We start from the raw sequence: 15,962 nt of genomic DNA, 5'->3' as shown, positions 1-15,962 counted from the left end.
CTAAATTTTGATGAGCAATTTGATGGACTAATCCATTTATTTCCACAAGGTCCATTGGGGTGGGTACGGGGGGGCCCTTGGTACTTTGCGTGTGTAACTTTTTCATCTTTGACTTTTTAACAAATTGGACAGCAAATTCCGTTTTCCCGAACTGTTTTACGTTAAAAAGGTACTCTTGTTTCAAATCGTTATCTTTAACGGTTTCTGAGAAAATCGCTCTTGAATTAATCCCACTTTGGTCAATTTCATAGTAATTTAAACAAAAAATAATAATATTCCTTTCCTCTCTTTTCCATTTAAAGGATTAATTTTTATTTAATTTAATTTTTTATTATTATTTTTTTATTAAAATTAGATGAAATTTAAACAAAAAATTTTTTTGTTTAAATTACTATGAAATTGACCAAAATGGGATTAATTTTTTACTTAGTTTTGATCATAGAATCGGCCTGTTCAGGGTTGGCAGCTAATTATGAGACACCCTGTATAGAATTTTCTCGGAAATCCATGTTTCAAATTAATTTTGTAGTTTAGGTTTCTTGATTCTGTACAACTTTTTTTTTATCTGAACTTTTTTTCTGTATTATGAGTAACAAGGGAGTTATTTTACTTTCTCACACTAATGGCCTACCCTGTATGTATTTCTAACTAAACAAAGAAGCATACTGATAACATTAAAAAAATGATACCTTATATTTACTGTTTTTGCAATTAAGTATATCTAGATTCATTATGTGTATATGTACACGACAGTACGTTAAAATATTACTTAATGAATATAATTGCGGTATATAATGTGAAGTATTTTTAAATTAGTTAAATTAGTTGTAATCACGAATTCCTTTTCTGCGAGTATTATTTACTGGTGACTTAATAGTTACCTTAATTTCGAAAATATTGAGAATCTTCTGTAAATAATATCGAATTTAAGCGAGAAAATAAACCTCAATTTTATACACGCTGTTGTTAACAGTAACCTCTAACCGAAGTTCTGTGCTTGAATTATTGTTTTTTTCTTACAATCCAGTATCTAGTTGATTGAAAACTAGAACGTTTACGCAATAACTAAAACAATTAAGGTGTTATTAATATGTCTCTTTGACAAAGATCAATTACACAATTATAGGTACAATTTACGCGAGATCAAGAAGGTAAATCTAAACTGGGTGTAAAAGTTAGATTTCAACAAATGAAATATATTATCTGCGAGGGAAAATCAAATAGTTATACGAAAATTATTTGAACAAAGCTTGCGGGCACGTCATTGTTGCCGAATGGCATTTTAAAGTAATCATTAAGAAGGAGACATCCATATAAAATTTCGTTAGTGGCGAAAAAAATACTTGCATCATATATGAGGTGTTATAATCATAATATTATCCGAATTGGATGTCATCAGAAACTCATTAAAGTACGAGGGAATATTCAAAGAACAGTTGCAGTCACAAAATGCACCGGTGATAATGAGGCAATCGCTAAAAAGCTTTTTGGTAAACAGCATCCACAAGCTTGCTTATGGTTAAGTAGACTAAATGAATTATGCAGCAAAAAATAACGCAGAAAGAATTTATCTTGTAATAACGTTATGAAACAATTGACTGTCTCGACTACAATAAAATTCACGTTTTTCATTATTTTAAACCAAAATAAAAAAGTATTTAAATTTACGCAGTAGAGCCTAAAGTGAAGTTTACGCATTGATGCGTAAACCGTTTTATATTTTAATTTAAATCCAGATGGTCCAAATAATAAAAAAAAACTCTAAACAAATGTCTGAAAACATATTTTTTCAGGTTACAAAGTAATGAAATTTGGAAAAAACACACTTTCTAAAATATCTACAAAGTTTGATTATCCACAGTATTTGGATATAACCATTTAATAATATATCAGTGCTAGATATACCTACTGGGTTTGACTAACCTACTATTACCGCTAAGAATGTCAGTAATTCGACATCACTGAGATTTTAGAGAAAATAATAAATATTTGTTATTGTATTATCACACAAATTATACAATATTTAAAGAAAAATTTTAGAACATTTTCAATTGAACTGCAAACAAGGAAGCTACTGCCGATTTTTAATTTTTTTCTGAATAAAATCCAAATCAATAGCGATTTGAATCGTTTTCTTAATGGTATGTTTTCATCATTGTTCTATTTCGCCCATTTCAGCTTTTCTATGCGCATATGCTCAGAAACTATCAAAGGATTAGGATTAGAATTATGATTAAAGGATTAAGGATACAAAAACGGAAACGGGAATCATTATAGCAGTTCAATAATGAACATATGAGGCAGGTAGTTTTAAATAAAGACCGATTGCAACTGAAATTACAAAAAAAATCCATGGAAAATTGGGAAATTTCTGATATTTCCAAATCATTTCCAGATCTGCGAACATTTTTCCATTTTTCTTACTATAATCACCGAAATTGAAATTCCGTTTTAGGCTATTGCTTATATCCAAAAAAAACAGGGTTGCAATTTTATTGCATGCATCGTTTAAAGGATTATTTTAGATGAAAAAAACCGCGGAGTGCTATTAAATTAGAGGGTGGAAATTGCAGAGATAGGGGTGAAAATGCACCCCTTTTAGTTTTTTAATTGTAGTTCGAAAACGAAGCAAAATTTCGCTATAGTTCATAGGTTAAATTATTTAAAGAATTGAATTAATTGAAGAATTGAAAAATTTTATGCAAAAAATCGTTAATAAACATAGGCATTGCTTCATAAAAAAAGTAGATAAAATTTACTTCAAAAAAAGAGTTTGTACAGTATTTTTAGATGAGAATCGACTGACCTATGGCCGCTCAAACCAAGTTTCCGATTTTCGTCTTACACGTTTTAATTTTCATTTTTTGCAAAAAGGGAAATATTCGTTCAAGGATTTTCATGACATGACTTGTTCGTAGGGTCATTAAAAATGAAAAAACCGCGGGGTGCTATTAAATTGGAGGGTTGAAATTGAAGATAGGGGTGAAAATGCACTTTTGCAGTTTTTTAAATATAGCACGAAAACGAAGCAAAATTTCGGTATAGTTCATAGGAAAAATTTTGTAGAGAATTGAATTTCCCATCGAAATGGTTTATTAAAAAATAAAAAAAAATCAGCAAACATTTTTTTTACTTTTTTGACTAATTTCTTTTTTTTAGTAGAAGTAGGCAAAGAAAATTGCTGTACAAATAAACTAGATGAGATTCCCTTCTAAATGATGCGTTTTCAAAAATTTTTGGACTAATATTGACTGAGTTATAACCGGTCAAACTTAAATATCTTTTAGATTTTCGTCGTTTTTAACATAAAATTGAGTAAAAAAAGTAAAAATAAATAAAAAAATCTTTGTTAGAAATCGAGCGAAGACCGATAATGTGAACAATTGCCGAGAGGCAAGGGCTAAGTAAAATAAACAAATTCCTCGGCTAGGGCAGATGAGATACAAGGAACCATACATTCACCATTCAGCACTCGGCATTCAACATTCGACGGCAAACGCCCTTATTGACTAGCTGTTTTAAGTGCTTTATATTACAATTTAAAAACTTGTATTTAATGTAATATATTATAATATTCGCTGATAATTAGTGTGTTTCTAACATCTTATTTTTTACTTTTTTTAAATTGTTTATTAACGATTTTTTGCATAAAATTTTCCTTTTAAATTTTTTTAATAAGCCATTTCCTTGGGAAATTCAATTCTCTAACTAATTTTTCCTATGAACTATAGCGAAATTTTCCTTCGTTTTCGAGCTACAATTAAAAAATTGAAAGGGGTGCATTTTCACCCCTATCTCCAATTTCCACCCTCTAATTTAATAGCACTCCGCCGTTTTTTTCATCTAAAATGACCATTTAAACGATTCATGTAATAAAATATATTTTAAAATACTATAATCAATAGTCTTTGTCAAATTTTCACTACAGCCAGACTCCTATCGCGTAAAAATCTGCATGGGACCTCAAACTTTCCGAAATTAATATCAAAACGCCCTCGAAACTTTTTATCGCGGCCGACTGACCGGGAAACTGCCGTATCTCTAAACCGGGTGGCAACACCTACGCGAAGGGGGTGCGAACGTCGACCCACCCCCCCGTTCGATTCCCGCGCACCCATTGTATCAGTTCTCACAACGCCCATTGTGACTCGCGACAATGTTAAGGATCCGACGTTTGTTCGATTCAATGGGGCTTTATGCGCCGCATTACCCATTTACTCGCCCAGTTTTGTCGGAGTTTAACTAACCGGCTGAATCAGATATGGGGGTATTGTACCCGGCACGAAAAAATGTCGCCGCTGTATTCACAGAGACGTCGGAATTTCCACGGTCTATTTTTTATGCGCATATTCGACGTGTTTTATATTATAGCTGGGGTGGAAATATAGGGCGCCTGTTATTATTTTATTAGATAAGACTATGGCAATGGAAAACTACTATGGAAATGGGTTACGTGATTTTCCGAACAGATGTGTATCAAGGGTTGCGTGAAATCAGCGGTTTCCAAACATTCTTCAGGTCGTCGTCCTAGTGTATACAGAGCGCAAATCGACCGTACTCCTGTGCAGGGACTCCCGAAATGTCGATTCGATGATTCCGAATCGAGATCGAAATAATATCGATATATCGGTACTCTTGAAAATTTTGCCATCGAAATAATATCGAAACCCCGCCCATTCGAATCGATATAATATCGAGGAGCTTGCCGAAATGATTTGCTCTCTTCTTCTATCACATGTATTGACTATTGCTGTTTCTTTTGAACATTACAAATATTTGTTTGCGTTTGTGTTTTGTTTATTTTTACGTATTTAACCTAACCCAATGTGAAGTGTCAAATACTTGTTTATATACAAAGACTTGTATAAAATCCTTGGTTTCTATATATCTACAACTAGGTATTTGAACAGTTTTTGAATGATACCTTTTCTGTTAACATAATTATGTTCTTCTTTAGGAGCAATCATTGATATTAATAAACATAATGGTACCTATGCATTAAATAAATATAATGTTAGAAATCGAGCGAAGACCGATAATGTGAACACTTAACCCAAGAGGCAAGGGCTAAGTAAAATAAACAAATTCCTCGGCTAGGGCAGATAAGACACATGGAACCACACATTCACCATTCAGCACTCGGCATTCAACATTCGACGGCAGATGCCCTTATTCTGGTTGCCTATTTTGTATTAAAAACAAAGCAGACCTATTTTACACTGCATTGAACAAAATATAGACAAACCTAATCTAAGGTGACTTGCAAAAATCATTTTTTTTTGTATTCTTGCATTCTTTAAATTGCAAACGCTCCTACAATAAAGGTGTCTATCAAATTCGGAATAAAAAACTGCTACAAATGTTTTATCACAAACAACAACAACAACAACAACAACAACACGTTTCTGTACCTAGCAAGCCAGTAGAACGTGCGGGACAATAATTAGTTCCTCCCCTTGTAACTTCCGAATATTATGAATGAATGGTAGTACAATTTTTACTACAAACGTATTGTGTATGGCGACAAATCCAATTAAATGGGCCTTTAAATCGTAAATTTGGTGAACTTGCCTGAACTTTTGGTATAATTTAGTTTGAGGTATATAATAAAAAATGACTAATTTTTTTTCAACCCTCGGCTAGGGGTGAAAAACGATAAAGGGGCTTTTCAAGATAACTTAAAAGAGGGGCAAGCAATTTTTTCTGGATTACCCTCAGTACAACTCACATAATAAAAGTGTAGATCCCTAGATGTGGGCGAGGTCCGGAACATTTTCAAAATTGCAAAAATGTTTAAAAATTTTTTAAAAATACCTATTTTATCCGAGTTTTTTACTTACGTCTTGGAACCTATGCATTTTGGAAGAATATTGAAGAGGAAAAGAAGAATATACTGTAAGTTAAACATGTTTAAATTTATTACCGATGTTGCAAAATAGCAATAATTGATGAAAAAAGGCAAAATAATCAAGTTTCTTGGGTACATTTTTTAAAATATTTTAATTGCTCCAAGGGCATTCTAATTTTGATAAAAAAAACTTTAGAGTATAATAAAACAATAAACCAAATTTCATTAAAATCGGTTCGTTTTGGAAAATTTTTTGAAAAAAATTTTGACAAAAATTTTAGAATTTTCAAAATGTTGCACAGCCTCAAATAAAGCATCTAGATATTTGAAAATTTTTTCACGTAGAAAAGACCGCTCAACTTTTCAAATGGTTTTTGAAAAATTGAAATCGGTTCATTAGGACAGCCACAGTTAAATTTTTAAAGTTAACACTCTTTAAACAATATTACATTTATCATGTTTTCTTAATTTTATCTGTATTTAACGAAACAATTTATTTCCAAATCAATTTTTTTTTATTTGTTTAAAAAAAATTATTTAAATAATTGTAATAATTATATCTAAATATATTCATATTCAGTGTTGAAATATATACGTAAACAAATTTTTTCATTGAAAAATTTTAATAGCATAGGGTAAAATATACAGTATATTTAATGTATTAATAATAAACTCCGTTTATAACAAAATATGTGCAAATTAGACAGTTGGTAATAATGCCAACAGTCTAATTATTCGTATTCCTTGGCTCGCGAGACATCGGATTAAAAAAAAGATCGAAATTGGTCCATTAGAAGCCGAGATAATGCAATTTCTTCGTACCTTCGCATTTTGAACCTCCGAATACAGTCTCGGAGCGAAAGCCACCTCCCCACTTTCGTGCGAGCAACAGCTTTTCCGATGATTTATCTATGTTGTCGATAACTTATGGATATGAAAATTTTTCCCAGCTTAGAACTCGGAAAAACGAAGCAACTGGATCAAAGATTATTGCCAAATTGTTTATAAATTAACGGTAAATGCCGATAAACTTTAACCGCTTATATCTCGAAAAGCAATAAAAGGAATTTAACTTTTTTTAAAAGAAGCGTCTCTCCGAGTAGGTACTTTAAAATTATAATTTTTGAAAAAAACTAAACTGCAAATTGATAAATGTTATTTAATTGTTTAAAAATAAAAAAGAGTGTTAACTTTAAAAATTTACTGTGGCCGTCCTAATCAACCGATTTCAGTTTTTCAAAAACCATTTGAAAGGTTGAGCGGTCTTTTCTATGTGAAAAAATTTTCAAATACCTAGATGCTTTATTTGAAGCTGTGCAATATTTTGAAAATACGAAAATTTAAAAAAAAATTATTTTGCGAAAACTATAGAACCGATTTTAATGAAATTTGGTGTGTTGATTTATTATACTCCAAAGTTTTGTTTTTGCCAAAATTAGAATGCCCTCGGAGCAATTAAAATATTTTTAAAAAATTATCCAAAAAGCTTTCACTATTTTGCCTTTTTTTCATCAATTACTTCTATTTTGCAACATCGGTAATAAATTTAGACATTTTTAACTTACAGTATATTGTGCAAAATTCAATTCTAAAACTTTTTTTCCTCTTCAATATTCTTCCAAAACGCATAGGTCCCAAGATATAAAAAAATCAGATAAAATAGGTATTTTTTAAATTTTTTTAAACATTTTTGCCATTTTGAAAATGTTCCGGATCTCGCCCAAATCTAAGAAGTGTGATATTTCGACAGATCTGCCCTAGTCTAATAAGAGTTAGAAAAAAAATCTTATACATTCTACATAAAAATGGTCCATTGCCTTTTTCTTGTACTATGAAAATTAACAGAGTTAGGGTGGCTTAAGTTAAGGGATGATTTCAGAAATTAAAAAAAAACATAAGCGGAAAAATTAATGAATTTTATATTTTTTTTCCAAACTACTCTAAGAAATGTAAACTTTCTTTTCAGAGAAATAGATATATTTTTTAATTTTTAATAAAAAAGTTATAACAATTTCACAAAGCTAACGTGATTTTTATATTTGTCGTAAAACAAAATTTCGAAAGCAACTTTTCAATATTTTAAATAATCAATCGAATGGCATAGAAAGAAATTGTTTTAGTGTTATAACTTTTTTATTAAAAATTAACAAATATATCTATTTTTCTGAAAATAAACTACATTTTTTAGAGTAGATTGAAAAAATTCATTTATTTTTCTGTTTGTTTTTTTTTAAAAATTTCTAAAATCATGCCTAACTTCTAGACACCCTAACTGTTAGTTTTAATAATACAAGAAAAAGTCAATGGACCATTTTTAAGTAGAACTGTATGCTCTACAACTTTTAGAAGAAACTTTTCTTCTAGCTCTTACCCCTTTTAAGTTATCTTGAAAACCCCATTTATTTTATCTTTTTTTCACCCCTGGTCAGGGGTTGAAAAAAAATTACTGTCGCTTATTGTTATTGTATAGGTATATCAAACTAACTTATATAAAAAATTTAGGCAAGTTGACCAAAATGCGATAAAAAGGCCCATTTAATTGGTTTAATCTACACGAATATTGTTCGAAGAAATGATGTTTTGACGAGAAATCACGTACTCACTGTTATAACAAAAATTATAATTAAAATTTTATCGCTTAGCCGAAATACAGAAGTTTTTAAATATAGGTACACTTTTTTATTTTATAGTTTTCTGTAAATTTATAACATTGAATGTTAAACCACAGAGATGCCAATGGTGTACTAATAATCTTCGCTAGAATGATAGGTATGTTACTTGAAATGTCAGAAATTAATTGCGTGTAGTTTTTAAACTTACGGTACCATTTCAGACAGCAATACTTTCACAATATGTTTCTGGTTATGCAACTTAGAAAATGACATCTTTTCTTCGCGATATTTGACAACAAATTTGAAACTATTTAATTGATTTTAAATTTCATCTATTCCATTCTTCTATTTATCAGCACAAACCTGTTTCATATACCGACTATTCTTAAAAATAGGTATACGTTTACAAATACTTTTAATCTCTTTTAAAATATTCTTAATACCCTTCCAACTTCAATTTTACCAATCAAAACCCTGTACTCGTATATGTTATATTAAGTTAGTTACGTACACGCTCAAATACAAATCACCCTGTATTTAAAGTAGGAGCACATGTGACCTGACAATTTTGGGGACAAAATATGGTAATATGCACAATATATCTTAGCTGCGTCAATTTGCAAGTTACAAGGTGTTGTAAGTTTCTCGGCTCAATATGGATGTCAAGTGACGAGTGTTGTTATAACCAGACCTCTCCTCTAAATAAAAAATGTTACGTCTCAGGCCAAATTACATCTAAGCGAAGAGATATTTTGAAAATATTGTATACAGGGTGATTCACAACTTATCCAAAAAAAAATTTGCGAGTCAATATCGCAAAAAAAATTTGTAAAATCCTTAGTTTCCGAGAAAAAAATTATTATTGAAGTTGTAGTATTTACATCCATTACATCGTTGGGCTACTGTAGTCTCTAGCGTCATTCGCGGTGTGCGCTGTATGCTGTATGCAATTCACACTCTACATGACAGTGAAGTGCCATGAAAATTATTGATAATTTTGTAATATTGTATATTCATTCATGGGGACTCGTCTAAATCAGTGAAATTTTAATAAGTTAACCAGTGGCGTTGAAATGATGCCGATTTTACTCGAATTAGAATTTAATAAAATTTAAATAAACCCTTAGTTTCGACGGCACTGGTTACCTTTTATTAAAATTTCACAGCAAGCGACCGAGATGAGGAAACTTTTCCACAACACATTCGAAGCGTTGAACAACGGAACGATTAGGTATTTTACTAGTTATATTTTAGTTTATCAATCTCGTCTATCGGGAAAATGTTGGATTTTACCCTACCCGCTCCCTTCTTCACCTTGAAACTTGCAATCTCATTTACTCATGCGATTCATAAAATTCGTCTGAGAACGCATCGAGGAACTAATCAATAGGATTGGCTTTATCTCGTTTTATCCGGTGACTCAACCAATTTACTCGCCGGGCATAAAAAAACTGTTTAACGGCTGTAATAATAATTATTAAAATTAAGTCACACACAATGGCCGCTAATTAGTCGTGTGAAGTTATATCTATGCTTCCTGCATACGTTTTACCACTGCTATCCTTCGTCGAAAATGTACAGAGTGAAATGAAGACGAAAAAAAAGCTATGAAACGTTCTCAAGCCCGATTTTCAAAACAATTTTTTATCATTTTAGCAAATTTCATGGTTAAGGAGCTATGAAGCAAACACATTTTTTACAAATATATACAGGGTGTCTCATAAGCACATGATCAAAGAGGTACTGTGACATTCTTTGGCTCAAAAGATGACGATGTGAAAACACGAGTCTTACTTGAGAACATGTTCGCAGTACGTTTCATTAAAATCCATAATAACATTCTCCAAATATTATAAAAACATTTTTTTTTCAAGAACTTTGACAATCAATAGCAGAGGAGCCAGATTTTTTTCTTAATGGAAGTGAGGTCAGATCGTGCTTATGGGACACCTTGTATATTTTAAGTATACAGGGAGCCTTAACGCATCTACAAAAACAAGTCCCATACAGCCTGCTATAACTTTTTAGGGGTAATGAGGCTTATAAGTTAAAGAAACTGGAAGTCTGGAGATTTTAAAGAATGCTGAATTAAGACTATGTTGACATATTTTATATAAAGAAATCCCTAATGTGAATTTAGAAAAAAATCGCCAGTCAAAATATGTCAAAGAATGGGTGGTGAGGGTGTGGCGATTGGTTTTTTAGGGGTAATTATACAGGCTGATTTAAAAAACCGCTGACAGACTTCTAGGGTAAGTAATATATGAAAAATTAAGACAAAAAGTCTTAATAAACATAGGGTCGCAAATGCCTCCTTAACGAGATACAGGGCGTCACAGTTTCCGTAAAATTAAAGCGTAAAAATGACAAAAAGAAGCTTATAATCTAGTTTACTTAACTCACTTGTACACATTGACATTAGTGACAGGCGATGTTTAATTTTATTTTGAATAGCACAAGCCTACTATGCGAAACTAAAATGAATGAAAATAAAATTGGATTTACAAATTTTCTACAAAAGTGTTTCTCTTAAAAATGGTTGTTTTAATCCAAATTTTGCAAGATACCAATTCGATAGACAATTGAACACTTTACACGAAAATAGTGCCCTTTTGACAAAATTAGCAGTGGCGCAGAAAATATTTTTAAAAAAGGGTCACGTTGACCCCGTCTCTACGACACTGCTACTCATAAAATTTTGAGCAGTACATCAAACATTGGTCTTAAGGTGCTAACTACGCATAGCAAATTTGAAATAGTTCAGGCATTTTGGAATTATTGCAGACAATGTTTAATTTTACAGAAACTTTGACGCCCTGTATCTCGTTAAGGAGGCATTTGCGACCCTATGTTTATTAAAACTTTTCGTCTTAATTTTTTATGTATTATCGACCCTAGAAGTCTGTCAGCGGTTTTTTGAATCACCCTGTATATATATTTTTCAAATCAAATAAATAAATGAGTTATAAATGATATCAGTGTTGCCAGGTGTTACCTTCTTTGGTCAATTGTATGAGACTAACCGAGTGGAATTGCTTTTTGTACTACATTGCAACAAGTTACATTAAAGTCACTATATTGTTTTATGTCAATGAGGCAAAGCACCGAACATAAAAAAATTAAATATTATTTTTAAAAAATGCACTTTTTGCACAATTTATTAAATAATAAAAATATTAGCATGTTATAAATAACTGTAAATAAAACTAACTAGTGTTTTTAAAATAAGTATTCTTGATATTTTATAGAATATGTTCATAATAAAAAATAAATAAATAAATAAATACTAGATTTTAATAATCGTTAAATATAACTTCAATTTTTAATACAAATTATCTGTTACTATTTACATATTTAAAGTACTATGTTTAGTTCGTGAATCTTTGTATCTCAGACCTCTGACATGGACCTAGTTTAATTGACCACTGTCATTTTGTATATTCCAACAAAGTAAACAATTGAATGCAGCCACGGCGTGATTATAAGAGCACAAAGGAACGCATTTGGAAATTTAAAACAGATACTATTAAAAATTATAAAATTCTAAACAAAATGTAGTATACTTTTACACTTTTTTTTTTTGGTTCAGCCACTTTATCAGTCAGAGCGGTGATAGACATCTTAAATTATTCCAAAACACATAAAACAGAATCAATATTATGCCACGAATGATACGCACGAAATGAAAACTGTTACATGATGCAATATCCTGTTTTGTTTCAAAGCGCGTCTTTAACGAGGATTGCCGTTTAATCTCTTTTGACCAATAGTTTCGCAACCGCACGTGCTTGATCGTTGTTTACACGATTGGAATACGTAAGTTGGCCGTTGCGCATTCTCCAAAAGGGCAAGTAAGCTATTTTGTACAAAAATGCAAATAGTGAGCACCAGTTCAACAATAGAATGAAAGGTCTAATTAGGACATCCTTAACAATAATTAAAAATCTATGATGGAAATTCGTTCTTTGCCTTCCTCATGGCAATTTTCTAAGTTTCATGTGTGGCTATTATGTAAGGTGTTTACTCTATGCTATGTAAATGTTTCGTCGATTACAAACACGCATTTATTCAAATTTTTATTGTCATTATTTTGTTCTAATAATCACTCACGAAATACGAGTAATATGGTATGGATACAGTTGATTTTAGTGTCTTTACCTTTGACAATATTAAAAATTTCTTCTTAAGTCATTCATAATAAATTAAAATTACGACCACAAGCTTCATTATCATTATATAAGTGTGTGCCATTTTGGTAAAAATGTTTATCACTACTCATTCAAAGTGAAAAAGCTTGTTAAAACAACATCGTCCACAACAAGCTTACACTATCACCTAAATTAACACCAACCTTTCACAAACTCAAACCAAAACCGAGTGATTTTTAAAATGTTAAAAGAGATTTTTTNCATTTTGGTAAAAATGTTTATCACTACTCATTCAAAGTGAAAAAGCTTGTTAAAACAACATCGTCCACAACAAGCTTACACTATCACCTAAATTAACACCAACCTTTCACAAACTCAAACCAAAACCGAGTGATTTTTAAAATGTTAAAAGAGATTTTTTTGTGAAATGCATTATTTTACCTTCGAAAACCCTGTATAACTTAACTTCATAGCATCGCAATCACGAAACTAACCTCCAATTTAATGCCAACAAAATTAATACCGCTCTGTTAGCTCGAAAACAAATGAACATATCAAAGGTCTTATTCTACAGTTGGATTTGTTTTGAAAATTAAACTAGAGAATCTCAATTTTTTCTATCCCCTCTTACATTTTATTTTCTCGTACTTAAACAAAAATTGATAAAGGCCAAAGTTCAAAACAGTACTTAAAAAAATGTTTCTTCCATCTTCCATACCATTTCTTTCAAATAGGAAAGTAAAAAAAGACAAGGGGGGGTAGAACGTTATACGAATAACCCCATACAATTTTTCAATGGTTTTGTTAAACAGTATTCGTACCGAAGAAAAAAAATAAGAAAATCATTGATTTAGTCCCCGTATACAGGGTCGGAAAGTCCTCATGGTTCATCGGCCGTTACGTGAGAGCGATAGAGTAAGACATAGAAATCCATGCGATAGAGAAGGATGGCTATAATGATTCGTCTCATAGTCACCGCCCGTTTCGCCCTTCCAAAAATAAGATCCACTTCCACTTGTAATTCAGCGACCGGTGGTCATCTTTGTTTTCGTCGTTTGGCTTTTCTTTAATAGATGTCACTACTTATACAATTTCGACTTCGGTATTCCGATATGTTAATACCATCCGTTAACAGAGGGCAGCACAACGCGTAACAAAGAAAACTTTTTACAGTAGCTAGTAGATACCTCTGTTTGTAAATCTAGTGACCTTGTTTCCCCTACTGAGAAGTTATTCAAATGGAGTATAGTGCTCAGCTGCATTTAAAGTTCATTTAGTTGTTATTTAAGTATACTTTTTAAAATGACTTAAAAATCCCAAGAAATAAAGCAAAATTCCCTATTTCCCCAATTCCAAAAAAATCTGTAGATCTGGCATCACTCTTTCTAGGGCTGCGCCTCTCCTTAGACAGATTGTGCTGCCCTCTGTTAACGGATTGTATTAACATATCGGAATACGAAGTCAGAATTGTATAAGTAGTGACATCTATTACAGAAAAGGCAAACGACGAAAATAAAGATGACCACCGGTCGCTGAATGGAAGTGGAAGCACTTTGATCTCATTCAGCCGATTTCGGTGACCTTGAATGTAGTGCTGACCAGGGCCGTAATAAGAATTTTTTACTCATGCAGCAAAGTGTATTAAACTAGATAATAATGGTTGATAAATATATAATTAAAAAATATTACAATTGTTAATTTGAAGAATTGATTATTGTTTAATTACTACTTCTAGATAATATTCTAATCACATTGGGTAGTTTATTCACTATCTGTTAGTGGCAACATACTATATTCAGGGCCACTTTGAGGTAATACGTTAATTGTATGACGTGACTGCGTTTATTGATATAAAGTTAACGAGATTTTCAAAAAAGCGTTGTAAATCTCTATAATGATTTGAATGATTACATTTTACATAAAAATTTTAACTAAATATGTATTACTTTTGTATCATACTCCTGTATTTTATATTTGTAATATACAAGCTTTTATTATTTTATATACAGGGTAGCCCATCGAAAACGTACCGCAAGGCATTACAGGATAGTAAAGAACTTTTCGGCAAAATCCAAAAACAGGTCAAATTTGTTTCTGAGGGGGACAACTTTTGGCTCAAAAAGCATACCAAAATCTTCAACCCCCTAAGTGGGGGTGCTATCCCCTAAATTTTTTCAAATGGGAATGGGGGTCAAGTGGGGGGTCATTAGAAAGGGCTTTTAATTCTCTATACATCGATTCTTACTTTTTGAAAATCGATTCATTATTTTAGAAAATATGCAGCTTTGAAAATACGAACAATATTTTTGACGAGAAATGCGAAAATCGATTTAATTTTACTTCAAAACTTACGGTATTAGTCAAGTAAATGCTGAAAATGTTGTCCGCCAACTTGCATACAATGATACAGGTTGTCTTCAAACCGTTGTCGAACATTCTGGAGCACTTGCGGTGTTACTTCGCGACATACATTAATGATTCGTCCTCGCAGATCTTCCAAGGTATCAGGTGGAGTGCTGTAAACTTTGCTTTTAATGTGCCCCCAGAGAAAGAAATCTAAAGGATTTAAGTCGGGTGACCGAGGGGGCCACTCAATTGCACCTCTTCGTCCTATCCAGCGTCCTGGAAACGTCTCATTTAGGTAATTGCGCACATTGAGCGAGTAATGTGGAGGAGCTCCGTCTTGCTGGAAAATCAGTTCGTGTTCATTGTAAGCAGGGTCGTCCTCTATGATATTTGTTAGAGCTGGGTCGATGACATTTTGTAGTAAATCCAAGTACATATCGCCTGTCAAATTTCCAGGAAGGAAAAAAGGACCTACAATGGAATTTCCAAAAATACCTGCCCATACATTCAACTTCTGGGGGTGTTGGGAGTGTGTCTCATGGAAAATCCTTGGATTGGTATCAGCCCAGTAACGACAATTATGGCGATTCACTAAACCATTCAAGAAGAACGTACACTCGTCCGAAAAACACACATTAAAGAGGAAATTATCGTTTATCGCTCGTTCAGTCATTATTTCGCAAAATTGCAAACGACGATCAAAATCGTCTTCATTTAGCTCTTGCACTAGCCGAATCTTATAAGGATGGAATTTGTATTTTTTTAATATTCGTTGGACACTTGTACGACTCACTCCTGTCGCAGTAGCCAATTGCATTGTACTCAGCGTACTATCCATTGCCACTTGCCCCAATACCGCTATTTCCGTAGGTTCATTTAGTACCGGATTTTCAACCTGCCTCTTTTTGTTATGAACGGAGCCAGTTTCGCGAAATTTGGCCACCAATTCGCGAACAATTTTTCCAGACGCATGTTTCTCAGGATGCCGTTGGTTGAACAGTTCGGCGA

The 15,962-nt window shown here is 32.1% G+C and overlaps 1 protein-coding gene across 1 annotated transcript in view; it reads right to left on the bottom strand.

The window, feature by feature from the left end:
- Positions 1–15,962, bottom strand: part of LOC108909915 (protein GDAP2 homolog) — a gene marked incomplete at its 5' end in the record, with an annotated part of 61,747 nt that overhangs the window by 7,780 nt on the left and 38,005 nt on the right.

This window comes from Anoplophora glabripennis, unplaced genomic scaffold (assembly GCF_000390285.2).
Source record: "Anoplophora glabripennis isolate ALB-LARVAE unplaced genomic scaffold, Agla_2.0 scaffold623, whole genome shotgun sequence".
NCBI classification, from domain to species: Eukaryota; Metazoa; Arthropoda; class Insecta; order Coleoptera; family Cerambycidae; genus Anoplophora; species Anoplophora glabripennis.
This window is presented reverse-complemented; position numbering and strand designations above follow the sequence as displayed.